General features: G+C 41.1%; 1 protein-coding gene across 4 annotated transcripts in view; it reads left to right on the top strand.

The window, feature by feature from the left end:
- The first annotated feature begins 12,288 nt into the window (after positions 1-12,288).
- Syt1 (Synaptotagmin 1) overlaps positions 12,289-21,847 on the top strand; it is a 327,591-nt gene continuing 318,032 nt past the window's right edge. For all 4 annotated transcript variants that reach the window (XM_067153882.2, XM_067153879.2, XM_067153880.2 and 1 more), the window contains exon 1: positions 12,289-12,487. The gene's annotated coding sequence lies outside the window, so the exon portion shown is untranslated. The remainder of the gene's footprint in view (positions 12,488-21,847) is intronic.

The following is a 21,847-nucleotide window of genomic DNA, read 5'->3' as shown; positions in this document are numbered from 1 at the left end:
ACCTCGAGGACGGCTGAGGTTGGAATTGAACCTCTCTACTCAGTTGATTGTGTCGATCCCGTTCCAGTACTCCTACAAACTTTCAAATTTCGTGGCAGAGCCGGGAATTGAACCCAGGCTTCCACTCCGAGGGTAGCAGCTAATCACACTAACCACTACATTCTCAGGTGCGGACACCGAAACTCCCTAAAAAAATGTTTGCTCCATATCTTAAATATGAACATACATTCTTTCATAAAAAATATTCTTTTTTTGCTAGTGACTTTACGTCGCACCGACACAGATAGGTCTCATGGCGACGATGCGATAGGAGATGGCTAGGAGTTGGAAGGAAGCGGCCATGGCCTTAATAAAGGTACAGCCCCAGCATTTGCATGGTGTGAAAATGGGAAACCACGGAAAGCCATCTTCAGGACTGCCGACAGTGGAATTCGAACCCACTATCTCCCGGATGCAAGCTCACAGCTGCGCGCCTCTAACCGCACGACCAACTCGCCCGGTCATCAAAAACCTATTATACAAAATTTTTGGTATTGTTTTATTATAAAAGTATGTTCGAACTCACCAGATGTGCCTTCCTGAATCCGTATGTATATTTTGGTTGGGAAGAAATACATTCTGATCCGTGTCTTGAATGAATAAATGAATAAACGAAAATGAATTAAGACGTTCAGTTCGCATTTTATTTTCCTCGTTCCAGTTTTGGTGTCACTCAGCACAAGAAAAAATTGATCGGTTTCTTCACTTGAATGACGAAGAGTAGGAATTAGATTTGCAAATGTGGAACAACTTACCGAGCGAGTTGGCCTGCAGTTAGGGGCGCGCAGCTGTGAACTTATATTCAGGAGATAATGGGTTTGAACCCCACTGTCAGCAGCCCTGAAGAGGGTTTTCCGTAGTTTTCCACTTTCACACCAGGCAAATTCTGGGACTGTACTTTAATTTACGCCACGGTTGTTCCCTTTCCACTCCTGGCTCTTTCCTATCCTATCGTCACCATAAGACCTATCTGTGTCAGTGCAACGTAAAGCAACCTGTAAAAAAAGAATGATGTGTGGAGCACAAATAAACTACGCTGTCATCGGATGTCGTTCATCAAACCACGTGAATGTGCATGTGCGAGGTTCATCTGCAATCTTAAATACACAGACCATGTGACATTGTCCTGCACCAAACTTGGCTGGCTCCGTCTACAAGACAAGCGTAATCTCCACTGCCGAACATTACTGCAACGAACTTTAAATGTCAATTCTCCTCCTTATCCTAAAGTCTGTAATCTCTCATTACACCACGAAAAATACACAAGAGCACAGAACATGCACATCCTTATCATACCCAGTCACAAGTACTCAGCATATGACAATTCCTTTACAGTTACTGTAATTCGTGAATGCAACAACCTGCCTCAAGACGTCAGGCGGATATCGGCGTGCAAGGAATTTTAAAGTGCATGCGCAAATTATCTGATGGAAATATACTAATAGCAAGGCAGCTAGACATGATCACCACCCTACTTCCTCGTCCTCTTTCCTGTCTACATTATCCTCCTCCTGTACCTTTCTTAACTTGGGTGGAAACTCACAGGACAATTTTTATTATATCATTTTTGTTTAGTAATTTTCTTTCGTTTTTACAACTTTAGCGTTAATGTATATCTTACAATCTGTAGTCCTTTTCTGTACTATTGTGCTCTTTCCATTTTTCTGTAATTTTAATGTACAAGTAGTTATAGTTAGCTATAGTTCAATAGCTCTGCATAGTTTATGATAGGTTACTTTTTAATAATACTTAATTAGTTAGTTATCGACCTATTTTTGATACTGGTTAAGAGGTTTGGTTTTTTTTTCTATTTGCTTTACGTCGCACCGACACAGATAGGTCTTATGGTCGACGATGGGATAGGAAAGGCCTAGGAATTGGAAGGAAGCGGCCGTGGCTTTAATTAAGGTACAGAACGGGCATTTGCCTGGTGTGAAAATGGGAAACCACGGAAAACCATCTTCAGGGCTGCCGACAGTGGGGCTCGAACCCACTATCTCCCGATTACTGGATACTGGCCGCACTTAAGCGACTGCAGCTATTGAGCTCGGTCTGGTTAAGAGTAAGACAGGAACAGTTGGCCCTAACTTTGCCAGGATCAATTAATTGTCTATCTAATTTTACAATAAGGTATAATTTTATGTAAACCAAACGTTTTTTGGCAAATACTAAATGTAGTTTTTTTACGAATCTAGGCTAAATATTTTCACACAAGAATGTCCTAAAAATAATTTTTGAACGTAGCCTACGTTAATTTAAAATAACACATTTTCTTGCAGGCGCCGGTGTTGTGTATAGGCCAAGGTAAGGACAGAGAACTCGCTAGTGGTTTAACGTCGCACTAACACAACGAAGGTTTTCGGTGACGCAAAGAAGGGAAAGGGCTAGGACTGGGAAGACAACGGCCGTGGTCTTTATTAAGGTACAGCTTCAGCATTTGCCTGATGTGACAAAGGGAAATAACAGTAGAAAAGGAGAACTCGAGTAATAAAAGAGAGAGAGAGAGAGAGAGAGAGAGAGAGAGAGTGATTTTTTCAGACCTCAGCCCAAAAGTTGGTTGGATCCTCAACAGCTCCACCATCAGCTGTAAATAGATGGCTTAGGCATCACTGAAGAGGCGTACTAGGGAAATGAGGAGTGAAGTAGTTTCCCGTTACTTTCCTCGCTGGGTCAGAAGTTGCTATTACATATCAGTCTGCCAAGCTCATTGAAATGCATGCACCAACCGACCGTATGAGCAACATTTTCGCACCATTCGTAACAGGGACTGGCTGCACAAGGAATGGCATTACTAGTATCGCTCATTCCTCAGTCACTTTCATACTGTAAAAGCTAAGAATAATATTGAGACAGATTAATGAAAGTAACCTGCCTGCTGTCATTTCTTGATGGATACAGTACTTTTGCATCCATCTCTTGGCACAGGCCGGAGCAAAGTATAGCTTCCACTGTAGTCCCAGTCTCATCCATGGATGTGACAATATGGAAGCTGCTGGGGTATGGATGGTGCTGATTAAGGACATTCAGAGCACAACCAGTGTGTTTGAGTGTCACGAAAGGTGTTGTTCATAGGGTTAGTTGTGCTACAATAGCACTGTATGGCCCAGTGAGGAAAGCAATGGCAAACTACTTCACTCCTCATCTTGCCTAGTACGCCTCATTTTGGTACTGTCATTGGTTGTTGTGGTTTCCCTATAACTGCATAGCTTTTGGTGATGCCATTTGAGGATCCAACCAGCCTCTGGGCTGATGACCTAACAGACAATGAAAGTAACAAAATTGGTCTATTCCATACCAGAAGACATAGTGCACAGTAAACACTAGGATTTTGCCAGCAAAGGATGAATTACTTATATTTCGCATTCATTAAGTTTTAAAAACCTACATTTCCTGCCATTTTATGATATCCATTCTTACAATTTTTAAAGAAGGAAGAATTCTCCTATGCTTAGGTACATGTCTCTACCTTAAGTGTGTCTGTGGAGATTTCTGCCTGGAGGTTAGTTGGATCCTCAGAAATCCCCATTAAAGGTCATGATATTAATAAGGAAGCACTAAAGGCCAGTGGCGGCGACAAAATTAGGCGTGAAAGAAATGATGAGGAGTGTAATTTTTTGCCATTGGTTTCCCCTCTGAGATAGAAATTTTTGTTGCAGCACTATGTGCTCCGAATGTCATTACTCAACACCAACCATACCTCAGAAGCTTCCATACTGCCACACCCATAAATAAGACAGTTCGCTGCAGGCTACATTTTGCTCTGACCTTGCCAAGAGTATACAAAAGTTGCCGAAATCGTAACAGGATATCTTTAAAACTAAAGCAGGAAATACAGTATATTGCACGACGTGTTTTCTGAATGGGTAATCGATTTTATATGAATACTTTACCCATTAGATTTATAACAGTTAAGCTACATCCACTGTGGTAACACCTTTGATGGGTGACCGTTTTACCTCACGGGAGTTATGGGACAACTGCTATTGACATCGAAAGTGAGTACAGTGAGAGAACACCAACACAATAACAACACTGATACACTGAGCAAATAACAAGCACAGTCACATTTAAGCAACAATTTTTGTGGTCACCCTATGGATGGGTGATCATTCATTCTCATACAGGCAGCATAGTGGGAGAGTCTCCCTTGCATTACAAACATCCAGACACTGTAGGAGAGCGCCAAAAAACAAACGCACACACTAACAGGTTTAAGTCCGACTCTCATAAATTTAAGTTTTTGTAGCTTACTGCACTGTGCCATTACTGTCAGCAGATAGCGCCCAAGAATTATTCGTGATATTCTGGAGAACAAGATAGCATACTGCTCCACAGGAAAACTTCGGATGTAAGGCATAATAACTAGCATCGGAAGAGTAGCCCTTCTTGCATCGGATTCGGCAACCTCCTCTTGTTCTACAGAAGGAATGCTGAGATGAGACGGGTAGATCGAATCATGAATGAAGAGTTACTGAATCTAAATAGTGAGAAAAGAACAATTTGTGAAGTTTGAATTAGAATGATAGGACACATCTTAAGACACCCAGGACTTGTTCAGTTGGTTTTTGATGGTAGTGTAGGCAGTACAAATGGTAGGGATAGACTAAGGCATGAATATGACAGATTAGAGTAAATGTATGAAGTAGTAGCTACCTAGAAAAGAAAAGGTCATCACAGAACAGGGTGGAATGGACAGCTGCATCAAATCATTATATGGACTGATGACCCGACTACACCACCACTTCCCCCTCGAGGAAGAGTAGAAGTGTAAAACAACATCCAGAACTTGAAGAATTTTCATTAAATGCAACTTTATCTACATCAGCGCTTAAATATTTGCATACCTTCAAGGCGAAGGTGATAAAGTTCTGTTTCAGGCGATCTAATAGGCTGATTGAAATGATGATAAGACGGAGAAAAAACAATGACGGAAACCCTCGCCGAGAAGGGTTTCAGAACGTGGAAACATAGAAGAAGGAAGGGAGATAAATAAGAAAGAAAAGAGTAGAAATCAACGTAGCAGTTCAACGTGACTTTAATCGTTTTTAAACGGCGTGTGGTCTCCGAAGAAGCCTGGTGCAGATATAGGCGACCTGCGCGTCTGTGAGGATGGGACCCTACCTATGATGACTTCCAGTGATGAAGAAGGCACACACAACCAACCCCCGAGCCATCAAAATTACCCTATGAAGGTTAAAATCGTCGATCCCGCCGTGAGTCGAACCCGAGACCCCCTGGACCAAAAGCCAGCATGCTAACCATTTAGCCATGGAGCCGGACACCCAGACACTTTAAACCTGATATAGGCGTAATTATCCTGTTAATTAATTAAAAAATGTTTGAAGTAAGACTCAATTTCTTTTTTTCATTTCATAATCCGTTTAAATTACAGGGCAGGTGACCTTCGATGTTAGGCCCCTTTAAACAACAAGCATCATCATCATCATCATCATCATCATAAATTCCAGGATTCGTGTTACCCCGGATTCAGCGAGGTATCCCACCTCTATCACCTCAAGGGCAGTTCCCAGAAGCGTGAGACATTGGGTCGGTGGTACAACTGGGGAGAAAACCAGTACCCCGCCCAGGCGGCTTCAACTGCTATGCTGAACAGGAGCCGTATATATGTGGGGGGGGGGAGGTGATGGGAAGTTTGGAAGGGATAGACAAGGAAGAGGGAAGTAAGCGACCTTGACCCTAAGTTATCTAGAGAAGTAGGAAACCACGAAAAACCACTTCGAGGATGGCTGAGGTGGGAATCAAACTTCCTCTACTCAGTTCTCGTACCAATTTTCAAATTTCATGGCAGAGTCGGGAATCGAACCCGGGTCTCCGTGAGTGGCAGCTAATTATACTAATCACTACACCACAGAAGAGGACACACTCAACCCATACTAGCAGAAAATTATGAACAGAATAATTTATTGTCGACTAGCATATATGCCCGTTCTTCGCACGGGAACTGATGATCGATTTCACGGTTCATTAATGAATTTATGCGAAGTTACATGCCTGTATTCAAACTTTTAATACTGCATGTTGAACTGATATTCTTCTACGAAAGCACATGGCAGTAACGTGGAGTTCGATAAAGTTGAACAAAGTCGAGACAGATCAAGAGTTTATTGAACGATACAATCCCTGGTCCGAAGTTGAGCACGATTCTTTCTATTTCTCGTTACATATTGTTGCTCATCTGAAACCGGGGCTGCACTGTGGCTAAAGACTCATGAAACCAATCATTGACGATAACCTCCCTTATTATCTGTTCTATCGAAAAGAGTAATATGGCGCTTTAGTTAAACCATTTAACTCAACTTGAAATGATATGACAGCCTGTATAACAATCCATTAATGATAACTCCCTTGTTATCCTCCCATCGAAAAGGTGCACATGAGAAACAAACTGATTAGAAATTGATTTCCATTAAGGCTGGAAGTTTTCCGTTAAGGTTGGTCATGTATTATTTGTGGAAGGGTAAAGTCATTGTTTCGACTTCCTATAAACCCCCAAATCAATCCGGAATTTAGAAATAATATTGACCCTAATACCTACGTAAGGACAGATAGAAAGTTTGATAGAAATATATGAAGAGTATTTTCCCAGTTATAAGAACTCAACAAACGGATGAATAGACTAATCGACAAAAAAGCTTTAAAAAAGTCCACTCGAAGTTAGGCTGAAAAACGGTCCCTTAATGCTATCTCCCTTAATAATCCTCGTATCGAAATGATGCACGTGAGAGAAAATAATTAGAAATTAACTTCCATTAAAGCAGGTAGATTTCCATCGTTTGGTTGTGTATATTTTGTGGAAGTGGAAAACTGAGATTTCAGATTCGTATAAACCCCCAGCCAGTTCAGGGATTTAGAAGCAATATTGTCCCTAAAACCTACTGAATGACAGGTGGATTCTAAATGTGAAGCTTGGTGGAAATATATCCAGTAGTTTTCACATTTTAAGAACATAGACAAACAGACACCAAAGCTAAAAACCAAGCATATGGTCATTATTACTTCCGAAACGGATAACTGAATGAAAATTTCGCCAAAATAGTCACTGTACAGACACACGGTCGTTACAGTTTTATTTATATAGATAAACAACACATGTTTGTAATTGAATTATTTCACGGTGTAATCGGTCTTGTCAATCTTTTATGAACGTGTAAACAATTCCAGTTGGCTGCATGGTCAGCATCGATACCTTTGGTTTAGAGAGTCCTGGGTTCTATTCCTGACCAGTTCCATGATTTCAATCGAGTGTGGTTAATTCCTCAGAATCGGAGACTCTTCATACATACACACAACCCGCCACACTACCAACCTATCTGTGTCGGTGCGACGTAAAGCAACTAGCAAAACAAAACACTACCAACCACTACATTTTTTGCTAGTTGCTTTACGTCGCACCGACACAGATAGGTCTTATGGCGACGATGGGACAGGAAAGGCCTAGGAATGGGAAGGAAGCGGCCGTGGCCTTAATTAAGGTACAGCCCCAACATTTGCCTGGTGTGAAAATGGGAAACCACGGAAAACCAGCCAACCACCACAGAAACGCGCAATGGTGAATACGTCCTTCCACCTAGGGTTGGCATTAGGAAGTCCATCCGGCCTTAAAACAGTGCCAAGCCCACATGTACATTACAGTTAGTACCTAAAACCCCGCCAAAGTTGGGAATTTCGGTGTGTAAATTAAATTGCACTCTATGCCATTACTTCTTTTCACTTTCGACTCAATTTTTGACTGTTAGGTTCATCAGTCTCCCGAAACTAATTTTTAGTAAGAAATTTATAAACTACCTGAGAAAGAAAAATCTGTGGTACCTGGGGCAGGGGGCGTGGTGTAGCGAAAATTCAGTTGACTGGATATCCAGTTGGACTCGCGCCAATGACATAGCAACGGTTTTCAAAAACATCGTATTCTATGCTTGGGGGAAGACGAAAGAGGACGTCAGTAAGATAAGTTCCAGATTTCAATTCCTTAAGTATTTAAACAGATATAAAGAGAAAAGTTTAAACATTTCTAAATAGTTATGAATGTATTAAATTGTTTATAATTGTGAGGGGTGATACGTGAAGGGTATCAGAAGGAACTCACGAATTGATACAATACAGTTTGTTGCTGAAATTTTGATAAAGACGCGAGAAGAGTCCCAGAACAGCCTGGTGCAGGAAACTAGATGTTGAATAATAGAAGAATTAGAAACAGCGTGGAGAATAGCAAGACAAATGTGACGTCCCTACACATCTTGAAAGAAAACGTTACACCCCCAAAATAAATTAAGCGATTTGGCCGTAAGATGGGACACGTGCATAATTCAATCCCCACACTGCCTTAGAGATAGATCCTGTTTCTTACCCATTATCTGGAAATGCATAATACCTCTGTATGTCTGTTCACACATAATTGAAATCATGGAAGAATGTTTCTCGTCCTGAGAGAAACAACCACTGTCACCTTATTGAATGTTTATTCCGCACAATCCTGTTTATTGCGCAACTGCTCTTTGTAAATAGATTTAAGGACACCTGGAGGTAATACCATGCACTACGTAGACATAAGCAACATCAAGCGATTGAACAGTGCGCTTATTCCTAGGCGGTCACTTTGAATCAGTCCGTTCATTTTCGAAGCTCGACTAATGGTATATCACCTTGCAAATATTACTAGTATAAATTGCTCAGAAATCAATAATTGCCAGCAAAAATGACTGCAAAACAGGTTCCTTAAACCATGAAAAGAAATCTGTAGGGCGTAGCACCTTGGAATGGTAAAGCAATACCCAAACTGGCGATATTTTATTGGACCGGGCTGTAATACAGTATTAGAGTTGCTATGATCTGTAACGTCTGGAATAGATGCTAGATGGCATCAGTGATGCCACCACGAACATAATGATAGCGTTATCAGGTATGTATTGTGCAGATCACCAGGCAGTCAGTGAATACAGTGAGGGAAGGCCACCGAATAATGAATATTATGCCTCGTATTCGCATTAGACAGTATTACGAGCACTCGATGCTGTTTGGTGGTGGCATTGTGGATATCCATGAGACAGGCGGTCATATCGTGCCAGTTACGACCTAGGAGGGACATTCAGGTGACACATTAACTAAGTGCTGGAACTGTGGGTATTTCTTCATCTTGTCCATGTGTCATTTCCTCGCAGAATGTTTGCGAACAGCAGCATGATTTGCTATGCGTTGATAGCTGTTCTGAATAGAGTAAGCATCGTTACCCCAAGAACTGGATCAAGTTACCGACCCAAATGTTCTATTTCGTCCCGGACCACGTTTATCACTCATTTTCCCTTCGAGTAATACTTGTAACAGGTGGTATTTACTGTTCTGTATCATACGACCAAAAAGTGAGAATTTCTAGTTATTTGTTCATACGGTGCAAAACTACTATATTGGTCATTAGCTGCCCAAGGTATCCTCAGCATCCTTCGGTACGTCCACATTTCAAACGCTCGCAATTTCTTTCACATGGTCTCAGTTAGTGTCCATGCCTCAACGCCGTATAGTAGGATGCTGGAAACATAGCACCGGAGTCGTAGTGTCCGTAGTGTTATGGAAAGGTCACGGTTTGCCAGAAGGTTTCTAAGTTTCTGGCCAGCTCAATTCTGGAACGGATCTCAGGAGCAAGGTCCTATTCATCATCTAAGATATTTAAATGTTGCCACTCTCGCGATCCGGTCTTTTCCTACTTTGTGACTACCCAGAATACCATCTTCTTTCCTACTTACAACCACTTGGTCTTCTACTTGGGTACTTGAGGGCACTCAAACACGTCAGAAATGTTCCAGTCGACCAACAGCGACCACAGGTTGGAAGTATCCTCGTTTTTCGCTCCAAACATTCCACTAACCAAGAACATTTATTCCTGCGACTCGCACACGGTCATCGGAGTCTATATAACAGCCTGCGTCATCTCAAACCATGTTTTGGCGACTGGCATCGAGGAGCGTGGACACAGTCTACCAATACTGTGGAGAGAAAATTTTGTACTACTCTTGGGCTCAAGGTTTGGCGAGGTATAAGATATGGATATGGCTTCAGGTCACTTTTGGCAGCGATTCGAGAAAACTTGAAAACATAGTGGAAAGTCAATTACATCCGGTGCCGAAGTTTCTTTCCAAAAATCTCGGCTCCCATTCACGGGTAAGTATTCAGGGTTGGTAAAGGTGCAACTGTGTTGTTGTTAGCTGCCAAATTGAATGTATTTGAGGTTAAACTACTGAAAAACTCTTTAAGAGTAACTTTAAAGGAGGACTATTTCGGTATGCAACTTCGCTTTTTCTCCAGAATTCTTTCCCAGCAGTTTTAACGTCCCATGAGCACATTGAAGGTTTTCGGCGGCAGAAAAATGGGAAAGGGCTAGAATTGGGAAGGCAGCGGCCGTGGCCTTAAATAAGGTACATTTGCCTGGTGTGAAAATGGGAATCCACGGAAAACTATCTTAAGGGTTGTCGATTGTGGGTTTCGAACCCAAGAATACAAGCTCACGGCATGGCCATCTCGCTCGGTGCTGATGGGGTTGTGGTTCCCCTCCAAGTAGGAGATTTTGGCCGCGTATGGTTAATTCCTCTCACTCGAAGACCTAGTGCATGAATTTATCGTAATAGACAGGTCATAATTTACACACAGCACACCACTTAGTCATCCACTATACGAACATGCAGTAGTGCATATTTCCCTGCTTATAGAGTTGGCGATCTCAGGGGCTCTTAACTTGGGAGTGTGGGTTGGCAACCACGGGGCGTAGCTGAGTCCTGCCATTGCTTCCACTTACTTGTACCGGACTCCCCACTTTCATCAATTCAATCCGACCTCCCTTGGTCAACTCTTGTTCTTTCCCGACACCAACGGTATTAAATCATTTGAAGCCTAGGAAGTCTTTCAATTTTATGCTACCGGGCGAGTTGGCCGTGCGGGTAGAGGCGGGCAGCGGTGAGCTTGCATCCGGGAGATTGTGGGTTCGAATCCCACTGTCGGCAGCCCGGAAGATGGTTTTCCGTGGTTCCCCATTTTCACACCAGACAAATTCTGGTGCTGTACCTTAATTAAGGCCACGGTTGCTTCCTTCCAACCCCTAGCTCTTTCCTGTCCCATCGTCGCCATAAGACCTATCTGTGACGGTGCGACGTAAAGCCCCCAGCAAAAAAATATTACGCTCTTCGTGTCCCTTGTCTTTCTTTGTTCGATACCTCTATTTTTCGAAGTGTCGAACTCCTTTCACATTATCGTTCTGATTACTGTTAATAGAGGATGGACGCTCAGTTGTATTTCCTCTTAAAGCGATAATCACCATCCCCACCACTACTAAAGGTTGGCGTCAAAATAGGCATCCTGTCGTAAAACTGGGCCAAGTGCCCCATATGCTACAAACAAAGCACACTCCAGCAAGGTGTGAATAAACTGGTTGAGAAAGTTTGAAGACAGCTTACTGTCGCTACCCTATTCTCGAAATTTAAAATATTGGAAATAATAACTTATTAAAACTAATAGAATAGTTTTAAAATATTTCTAATTTAATTAAATGCATGATGAAATTCTTCTAAGGCGTCATAATGTGTGTTTTTTTTTATTTTCCTCTCGCAATATATTCCCACCCCCACTGATGGCGCCACAGTCGTTATGTAACGACACTGTACAGAGCTTGACCTATGGCACACTGCCATAACAACAACGGCATTTGAGTTGCAGCAGGAACCTTCCAATACTGGTTTGCAACCACAATTTGTTATAAAAGAATATATTTGTATTGATTTGATCAAGGATATATCTTCTGGGACAAAATATCCTTTAGTAACACCACGAATTCGTACTTGTACTGTTGTGTATTCTGGAATCGAAAATAGTCATATATAACAGAATCAAATTTGATTCATTTTATGACGGCGATGTCCTTCCCATAACCCATTTTACCAAAAAATGAACCAGGCCTTCTGCCAGTTTCCTCAATAAACCTCACTCCCTCTATACCTTCGATTTATGCCCAGTTCTTGACCTTAACTTGCAGAAAATCCTTTCGCGGTAGGGAAACTTGGCAAAGTGCCCATAATCCTACTCCCCCATACTTTATTTCCCTGAATAAATCATTGAAGAGGAAAGAAAAAAAGAGAAGGTAGAGATATATAAGTACTCTCAATGTGATTTGATTCCACGCCGCTAGAGGCACCACTATCGCACTGCGTCTGCTCCGCTATCCCTGGTTCATGGCGTATCGATTTTCAACAGGGACTTGCTGAGACTGGACGCCATCTTGAACCGTGCGGGTTGCAGCTGTGCTGGCTTTAAGGAGCAGCAGGAGGTTTAGAACCACAACTAAGTGTGTTTGACTTCCCAACATGTTCTCAACGGAGTACGAGTGATTCTTACGTCAAGGACACGGGATTCATCGGTACAAAAAGGACATATACTACTGAAATACAGCCAGGTTAGTGTGATAAATACTTTTCTTCTACTAAGTGTCAGATAATAATCTAAGAATTGTGTCAACATGTACTTCATATTGAACCCATAATTCTACCAAGCTCAAGGGGTCAATATAGCAATCATGAAATTTTTTCTGTGTGTTTATGGAATTACTATACTGTACAACATTACAATATTTTGTTTCAAATCAAGAGCCATAATCAATGAATTTTATGATGATTCTACAATTCTAGACAACTTTAAATATTCTATATTTAATCTTGTGTAATTACTTCTAAAAATAATTAGGAATTGAGGATTTGATTAACTCCCATTGCAATGAATCCCTTTTTTATGCTGTGACCTTTAGCTACTTTCGGCACTGCTCCGTCCTAATCACTGTTACGTGATTTGGAATATTGATTGTGCGAGGTTATTTTAGATCAAAGTTCCTGTGAGCGAGTTTCTGCAAAGACGTAACAGCGGTCAATAATTTGCGTACTACGAAACGCTCTTTGTAGTATCAGGCAAGGTTACAGCTATGCGTTCAATGGTCCATTTCCACACACATCTTGAAAATGTGTAAAATAATAATGGCTCGTACATCATAACTTGTCTAAAGGAAAGTGCACACTTGGAGCTATCAAAACCGTCAACTTTACATGAGACAAAAGAAAAATTTTAATTGTATGCTATGGCATGGGAGTTAGAAATATAATCTTGTATGATCAGGTATTGGAAGTGAAATTGATAAGGGGTGTTTTTGCAACGGACTCAACGAAAATGTAGAGTCTTAATCCAGATATATCAAAAATTGATATAGGAGTTTTGTATTCTGCTTTCCAATTGTCAGGGTAGCAGAATATTTTCTATTTCTTGGACCTTACATCTTAAACCACACATTCACCAGATATCCTTCAACGGTACCTAATGATCATTTTTTTTTAATTATTATTAGTAGGAGAAAAGAAAAATATGCTTAATGTAACTTCTCTTCCGAAGAGGAAACTATTTTAAATTCATACATTTTAGTGATTAGTGTATCAGTAACTTGTTTTCTTAGAATCAGAAATTCCCCAAGAAGGTGGCCACTATTCAATTCCGACCAGTGCCTTCGATGTATTCAAAGTGAGAATTTATATGCCTGTGTTTCGAATTTTATATAAGCTATTAATATCGTGTCTTTTAAGTGTCAGAGTTAAGGTGTCGTAAATTTGAAAAGATTTTCTAATTGATTCACTGGAATAAAACACGAATTGTCAATAGGAATGTCAGATAACTTGGTGTAGTTTAGGCTTACGCCGTTTAGCTCCATATCCGCTATATCGTATGTGCTATGTGTGTAACATACAATTCTACCATCTCAGTAATTACACCATTCCCGACAACGTAACTGGGAAGCTGTAAATACTCAAAATCCACAACTATCTTTTTGGTGAGGGGGGGCTTATCCCCATAAATTTTCCCTATCATTTCAGGCAAGTGCTGTAATATTACTTTATTTAAATCTCAGATATAAAATACGAATAATACTAACAATTATTTAATCATTTGGTGTGGCTAATTCTAGCCTGGTGTAGCCCTTCTAAGGCAGACCCTTCGACGAGGGTGGGTGTCATCTGCCGTGCATAGGAAACTGCGTGTTATTGTAGTGGAGAATAGTGTTACGTGTGATGTGTTTCAGGGATGTTGGGGGACATTATAAACACCCACTCCTCGAGCCAGGGGAATTAACCCGTTACGGTTTAAATCTCCGAACCGGTCAGAAATCGAACCCAGGGCTTTCTGAACTGAAAGTCACTGCGCTGACGACTAATTGTTTAATAATATTACATGCATCGAGCGAGTGGCTGCGCGGTTGGAGTCACGTACCTGTCAGCTTGCATTCAGAAGACAGAGGGTTTGAACCCCACTGTGATTATCTCTGGAGATGGCTTTCCTATCATCACATCAGGCAAATGTTGGGACTGTCCCTTAATTAAGGGGTCGCTCCTTCCTACTCCTAGCCTTTACCTATCCCATCGTCACTACAGGACCTATCCGTTTCGGTGCGTCGTAAAGCAAAGTGTAGGAAGAAGAAATGTTTTGTGTGAAGCTCTTTCTACACACACACACACACACACACACAAGTTCATGGATATGATGTTCAACGATGCCTGAAGCTCCAAAGATACCAACAAACTGAAAAATATTTTAGAATCATCTACCGTGATAACTATACAACATCGTATTCTGTATTCCATTTGCCTATGAAAACACCTTCAGGAATACGTATTATTGGAACTTTTTGTAATATATCCATTTCCATCTCGATAAATTTATTGGAAGTTCCTGTGTTTCAGCATTAACGTCAACAATAAGCTTTTGCTATCATATAAAAGGTATTGACGTATAGATTTTAATCTGGGAATTTTCGTTATTATCATGAAACTGCATGACGTCCATTAACTTCATATAGATTATGTAGATTGTCTCTGATAAGCAGTATGCAGTGTACACTCACAATAATTAACTAGGGATCGACTTTATAATAGTGCCCCAGAATCTGAAAAAAGAAACGATGATCGGTGAAGAAGATTGGACTCAGATCTTAGGGAATTAAAATTATTAAAAATAAAATAATACTAATAAAATAATAATAATAATAATAATAATAATAATAATAATAATAATAATAATAATGGCTTTACGTCCCACTAACTATTTTTGCGGTTTTCCGAGACGGCCAGGTGCCGGAATTTAGTGCCGCAGTAATTCTTTTACGTATCAATACATCTACTGATACAAGGCTGACATATTTGAGCACTTTCAAATACCAACGGACTGAGTCATGATCGAACCTGCCAAGTTGGGGTCAGAAGGCTACTCAGCCCGATTTATTAAAAATCGTGTCTTACTCCAGTTGATTAAAAAATTGAATAAACATTAACTATATTAATCTTTCCGTATCAAATTCTTCAATAATCCTTTCTGCAGCCAGTGACGAAAAAGCTAATTCACTTTTGGTTACTAACCTTTTTATACAGTAGTATGTTTTAGTATTTTCTACCGAGCTCGATAGCTGCAGTCGCTTAAGTACGGCCAGTATCCAGTAATCGGGAGATAGTGGGTTCGAGCCCCACTGTCGGCAGCCCTGAAAATGGTTTTCCGTGGTTTCCCATTTTCACACCAGGCAAATGCCGGGGCTGTACCTTAATTAAGGCCACTGCCGCTTCCTCCCACTTCCTAGGCCTTTCCTATCCCATCGTCGCCAAAAGACCTATCTGTGTCGGTGCGACGTAAAACAAATAGCAAAAAAAAAGTATTTTCTCGGTAGGAAATCAATAAGCTTGTCCGGCTTTTGTGGATGAACGGTCACTGCTGCCGTCTTAGGGGTAGGAGGTCATGGGTTTAATCCCCATATAGAGTTGACATCGGGAAGGGTACACGGTCGTAAAAATGTGTTATATCCTCTTGTAGAGCTGACCTCAAATAATTGACGAGAAGTGATGAAATAAATAAAGGAGGAAAGGAAAAACCGGTAAAAACTTTAGCAAACATACTAGTAAACAACAAAATATTTTTTTTTTGCTAGGGGCTTTACGTCGCACCGACACAGATAGGTCTTATGGCGACGATGGGATAGGAAAGGCCTAGGAGTTGGAAGGAAGAGGCCGTGGCCTTAATTAAGGTACAGCCCCAGCATTTGCCTGGTGTGAAAATGGGAAACCACGGAAAACCATCTTCAGGGCTGCCGATAGTGGGATTCGAACCTACTATCTCCCGGATGCAAGCTCACAGCCGCGCGCCTCTACGTGCACGGCCAACTCGCCCGGTAACAAAATATTTAACACATACAATTTACAAATGAATAATTACTGTTTAAATACTGAAGGAGTAATTGACAAAGAGAGTGGCGACATGTATTTGTTATCGTAGAATATTGCAAAATCACCGTCCTCGGTCAAACGGAGAAGTGGCCAAATCTAATGTTCAGATACTTAAGTATCAATATATCTGAATGTGCCATGGGCGTAGTCATATTTACATACTAGATCATGTTCGTATGTCCGAAGTGAAGCAACGATGGGCGTGGTATCGACTTTTGATGCCTAACCCACGTGTTGTTCCCTGGTGCAGGAATCGAAAGAAATCGATTTCCTTACCAGATGTAACCTTTGGCTGAGTTACGCCTGGTCTAGGCAACCACTGTCCTCGTTACTATAAGGTTCCGATTCTAACGCTCTTTAAAAACTGAATGTACTCTATTTGAATTTACTTGTATAATGAGAGAGTATTACACTTCCCGACAAGCTAAAGCACTTCCGGATCTTGACACATGATGGACGATGGAGTAAATGGACTATGAGGGGCGATAGTATCGAGGGACACAAGACCACAAGGTAATAATTAACAGAGCAATGTATCATTTTTGATGTTCTAGAATATGTCTACTTAAAAACGATGAGTAGGTTAAGAAAATACAAGATGAACTACCATTTACAATAATATTTATCCTGGTAAGAATATAAATGTGCGTCCGTCTCTGTGTTGTAGTGGTAGCATGATTAGCTGCCAGCCCCGGAGGCCCGGGTTCGATTCCCGGCTCTGCCGCGAAATTTGAAAAGTGGTACGAGGGCTGGAACGGGGTCCACTTAGCCTCGTGAGGTCAACGGAGTAGAGAAGGGTCCCATTCCCACCTCAGCCGTCCTGGAAGTGGTTTTCCGTGGTTTCCCCACTTCTCCTCCAGGAAAATGCTGGGATGGTACCTAACTACGGCCACTTCCTTCCCTATCCCTTCCAATCTTCCCATCCTCCACAAGTACCCTGTTCAGCATAGCAGATGAGGCGGTCTGGGCGAGGTACTGGTCCTCCTTCCCAGTTTCATCCCCCGTCCCAACGTCTCGCGCTCCAGAACACTGCCCTTGAGGCGGTAGAGGTGGTATCTCTCGTGGATTCTGAGGGAAAAAACCAACCCTGGAGGGTAAACAGATTAAGAAAGAAAGAAAGAAAGAAAGAATATAAAAATGCATAACATTTTTCTTCCTTTCTTTAGTATCAATTCTGTCGTTGATCTACCTCCCCTTAATTCTTATCAGTTCTATTCCCCCTTAAAGGGTTTTTTGTCACGTTTTCAACCATGGGTGTAAAGTCTGACCCCCAAGGTCACTTTAAGTCAATCATAAATCAGTTTATAAGGGTCACTATAAGATATAGAGTAACATTACTCGGTTTGCAAGCATCAGAGTTTTCGTAATAATATAATAACATATATAAAACAATGCTTCGTTAATTTAAATTAAAAAGGATCGCGACTGTTGAACATATTACAGGAATACTGAATAGAAGGCGTTTGAAATTTTAATACGAGTTTGGATGTATTGTTGATTACACCAAAATATTTTCGAAATTATGTTAATATCTTAATTCTTCAAAAAATACTGCGATAAGAATACCAGTTAACTCCACAATCAAAAAATCATCACTTTTGCCCCCCTCCAAATGAACTTGAAAATAATATTAATTTATGAATAAAACAAAGATATTAATCAATGTATAAGAATCTTCATTGCATAATATTATTTTTCATTTTCTAAATCTCCTTCCCCCTTCAGGTCTCTTATAATTTAAAAATATATTCATACAGCAGCCTGTAGCTGTTTTTTAATGATGTAGTCTCTTTGCAACTGCCTCTTAGTATAGAGAGCAAATTGAATCAGGGAAAAAAACACCATCTCCAGTAAATCACATTTTACAGGAGAGAAATAAATCTCATCGCCTCCATCATTAATTTTAAATCTTAAACGTTTATCTATTCGTGTTGTATAACAATATATTCCTTGCCAATTAAATCCTTCGAAACCTGAATGTTTACATTGTCTAATGCTACAATTGGAATTAAATACTGCCAGAGTATATAAAATAACGAAATTTAATAACAATATGAAAGAAGTACGTGCAGTACCGGTCTATCATAACTACCTTTTGAAACAATGGAATATGAAGTGTTCTTAAAATTAACATCGTTGCATATTTTTTAATTTCAAATTTTCAGTATGATACAATAATAATTAAAAAGGTGCAAGTTAATTTGCCGCCAACTGACTGCTTGCCCGTCAGTTTCCTCCGAATCCCTCTTAGACGTCTACGGCTGAGTTTTAATTAATTTTTTCCAGTAAACACCAAATGTATCACCAGAGATGTTTTACATTCCGACATCGTACAACATGGAGTGTCGAGTGGACTCCTTTTCGCCCTTCAAAAATCTGACTACCTCTGCCGGGTTTGAAGCCTCTACCTTGGGATCCGGACGCCGACAATCTACCACTGATTCACAGAAGAGGCTAGTATAAGGCAGAAGTCCATAAAATACTCGAATTTAAACCATACCTAAATACATAAATAAAATTAAAATAGTAATCACTCTGTCCCACTGTCACTCTCTTGTACATCCTGTGAATATGAATTATTACAGTCGGCAAACGGAATTTGGTAATACAGCCTATTTTCCACAGAAATGAACTTCATTAAATTTTGCAAGTCCTTTTTCTTTACGATTTTCGATGGCGAGTCTGGGTTTTACTTGTGTACTATACTGTATGTTATTGTGCCAATTATCAGGTTCTTTATCCTGTGCTTTAAGCCTTTTAATACCGCTTCACTTCCGTTTGTCTTCATTTCTTCGTTTCTTGCCACGTATTTCCCTACGAAGATTTGCCTACACTGAATCTGATTCCATTTTGACCTCTCAATCTTCGCTCAACTGGTTATGGGTTGGTGTTACCATCTACCTGGAAATTGAGCATGGAAGGCAAGAACTCTAATTTCATGGAATAAGGGGAGTTTTGAATTCTACGGGTTTTTACATAGTCTCCTGTATGCAGATGAATGACGAATTAGAGTATTCTTGCATGCGGGGCCAACTAACTATCCCCACCAAACCCATAACTTAATTTTGCCCAAAATTAGAGTCAATGGGTTTTGATCTCCCTGCCTCATATTATAAGTTCCACTGGCCTCAATCTCAGATATGGTGACAGTATGGAAGGTACAGACGTGCTGAGTGATGTCATTATGAGCACGATAAATGCTCATTGAGAAAATCAACGGCATACTACCTCACTCATCATTCTACCATTTCCGCATCATCATGATGTCACCATTGATCTTTGCTGTGTCCCTATAACGGCACAACGATTGGTAGTATTACTTGAGGATCCCAACAACCTCCAAGTTGAAGATTTAACAGACACATATACAGATGTGGTCCGCCTCTGTGGTCAGTGTGATTAGCTGCCACCCCCGGAGGACCGGATTCGATTCCCGGCTCTGACTCGAAAGTTTAAAAGTGGTACGAGGGCTGAAACCGGGTCCACTCAGCCTCTGGATGTCATCTGAGTATAGGGAGGTTCGATTCCCACCTCAGCCATCCTCGAAGTGGTTTCCCGTTCTTTCCTACTTGTTCTCCAAGCAAATGCCGGATTGGTACCTAAATTAAGGCCACGGCCGCATTTTTCCCTCTTCCTTGCCTATCCCGTCCAATCCCCCCATCCCCCACAAGGCCCGTGTTCAGCATAGCAGATGAGTCCGTCTGGCGAGTACTGGTCCTCCTTCCCAGTTTTATCCCCGACCAAATATCTCAGGCTACAAGACACTGCCCTTGAGGCGGTAGAAGTGGGATCCCTCTCTGAGTCCGAGTAAGTGTCGGCCGGCATTTGGGAGATATTGGGTTCGAACCCCACTGTCGGCAACACTGAAAATGGTTTTCCATGGTTTCCCATTTTCACACCATGCGAACCCACAAACCCTTAATTAAGGCCACGGTCACTTCTTACCAGCTGATAGCTCTGTGTCATCGTCACTATAAGACCTATCTGTGTCGGTGCGACTTAAAGCAAATTGTAAAATTAAAGAAATCATTAGAATAAATCAAAATATATTAATGTGCCGGCAGCGTTTTTCAGCTAGCAAGCTTTTGTTTATTGAATGCTCGTGGCTCAGTCCGGTGGTATTTGAAGGTGCTCAAATACGTCAGTCTCGTGTCGGTAGATTTACTGGCACGTAAAAGAACTCCTGCGAGACAAAATTCCGGCACATTGGCGTCTCCGAAAACCATCAAAGTAGTTAGTGGGATGTAAATCAAATAATATTATTACTATATATCTGGAAAGGTAACAACATCACCATTAAGACAAAAAAAAGAAGCTCGTTGAATCTCTAGTCTTCTCAGTCTTCTTGTATGGCGCAGAGACGTGGACCATCCTCAAACGTGATCGTGAACGGATAGAAAGCTTTGAAATGTGGTGCTGGAGGAAAATGTTAAGGATTCCTTGTGGACAGCTCACCGCACGAACACATCAATCCTGAACCAACTTCAGATAAAAGTTCGTCTATCGTATAAGGTCTCTCAGCGGATTGTACGCTACTTTGGACATATAATGCGCCGACATGGTAGTCTTCAAAAGCTGATTGTTGAGGGCAATTCCAGGGAACCAAACAAAGAGGACGAGTACCAACACGATCGATTGACATGGTAAACGGCCCTCTACGGAGTTCTCTCAGAGCAACCACATTGAAAGCTTTAGATAGGGAAGAATAGCGGAGTATGGTTCATCGGCTAGAGGCCTCAGTCATGAGGAAAAACGAAGAAGAAGAAGAAGAAGAAGAAGAAGATAGTAGTATTGCCATGAGACCTCCAATTTAATGCGGTATTCTGACCATAGGAATTCGACTTCTAAATTTAAAACCCGCAAATACATTGACCGGAATTCAAAGCACGACCGCCCGGGTGAGAAGCCAACAAATTCTATTCTGTTTTTCCAGTTATGATGAACCCACTTCAGTTTCCTCAAGTGTTGCTCCTCCTCTTTATCCAAAATAAGATAAAGCATCTATTAATCAGAATTTGAAGATTTCGCCATTTTCCGTGGTATTTGTTACTATAGAAAACACTGACTGATGTCGATCACGGTACGTAATAGTGTGAATGGAAATAACTGTGAGATCACGGATGGTGGATCAAGTGACGTCCACTTCCCTGCTAAGTGTAAATAGACCTTAACAGGTTCATTCCAGTCTCCCGAGGAACGTGATGACCTGTACGGAGAAGAGTTTGTTTCGCTTTGGTCGCATTCAAACCAGCATTACAATAATTCTTATTCAATTTTCACCCATTTGATAACAAGTGATAGAGAGCCGTGTTTTCTATACAATATTAGGTTAGGAACAATCCAATTCTTTTGCTGATTGATCGTCGAGGAAACCTTTTGTTCAGAGGATTCCGGGCTTGATTCACGGTCAAGTTGGGGATTTTAACTGAATCCGCTTAATTCCCCTAACTCGGTAATTGCGTGCTTATCCCAATACACACCACACAACACCACAGTAAAACCCAATGGTGAAT

This window comes from Anabrus simplex, chromosome 9, assembly GCF_040414725.1.
Source record: "Anabrus simplex isolate iqAnaSimp1 chromosome 9, ASM4041472v1, whole genome shotgun sequence".
Taxonomy (NCBI): domain Eukaryota; kingdom Metazoa; phylum Arthropoda; class Insecta; order Orthoptera; family Tettigoniidae; genus Anabrus; species Anabrus simplex.
This window is presented reverse-complemented; position numbering and strand designations above follow the sequence as displayed.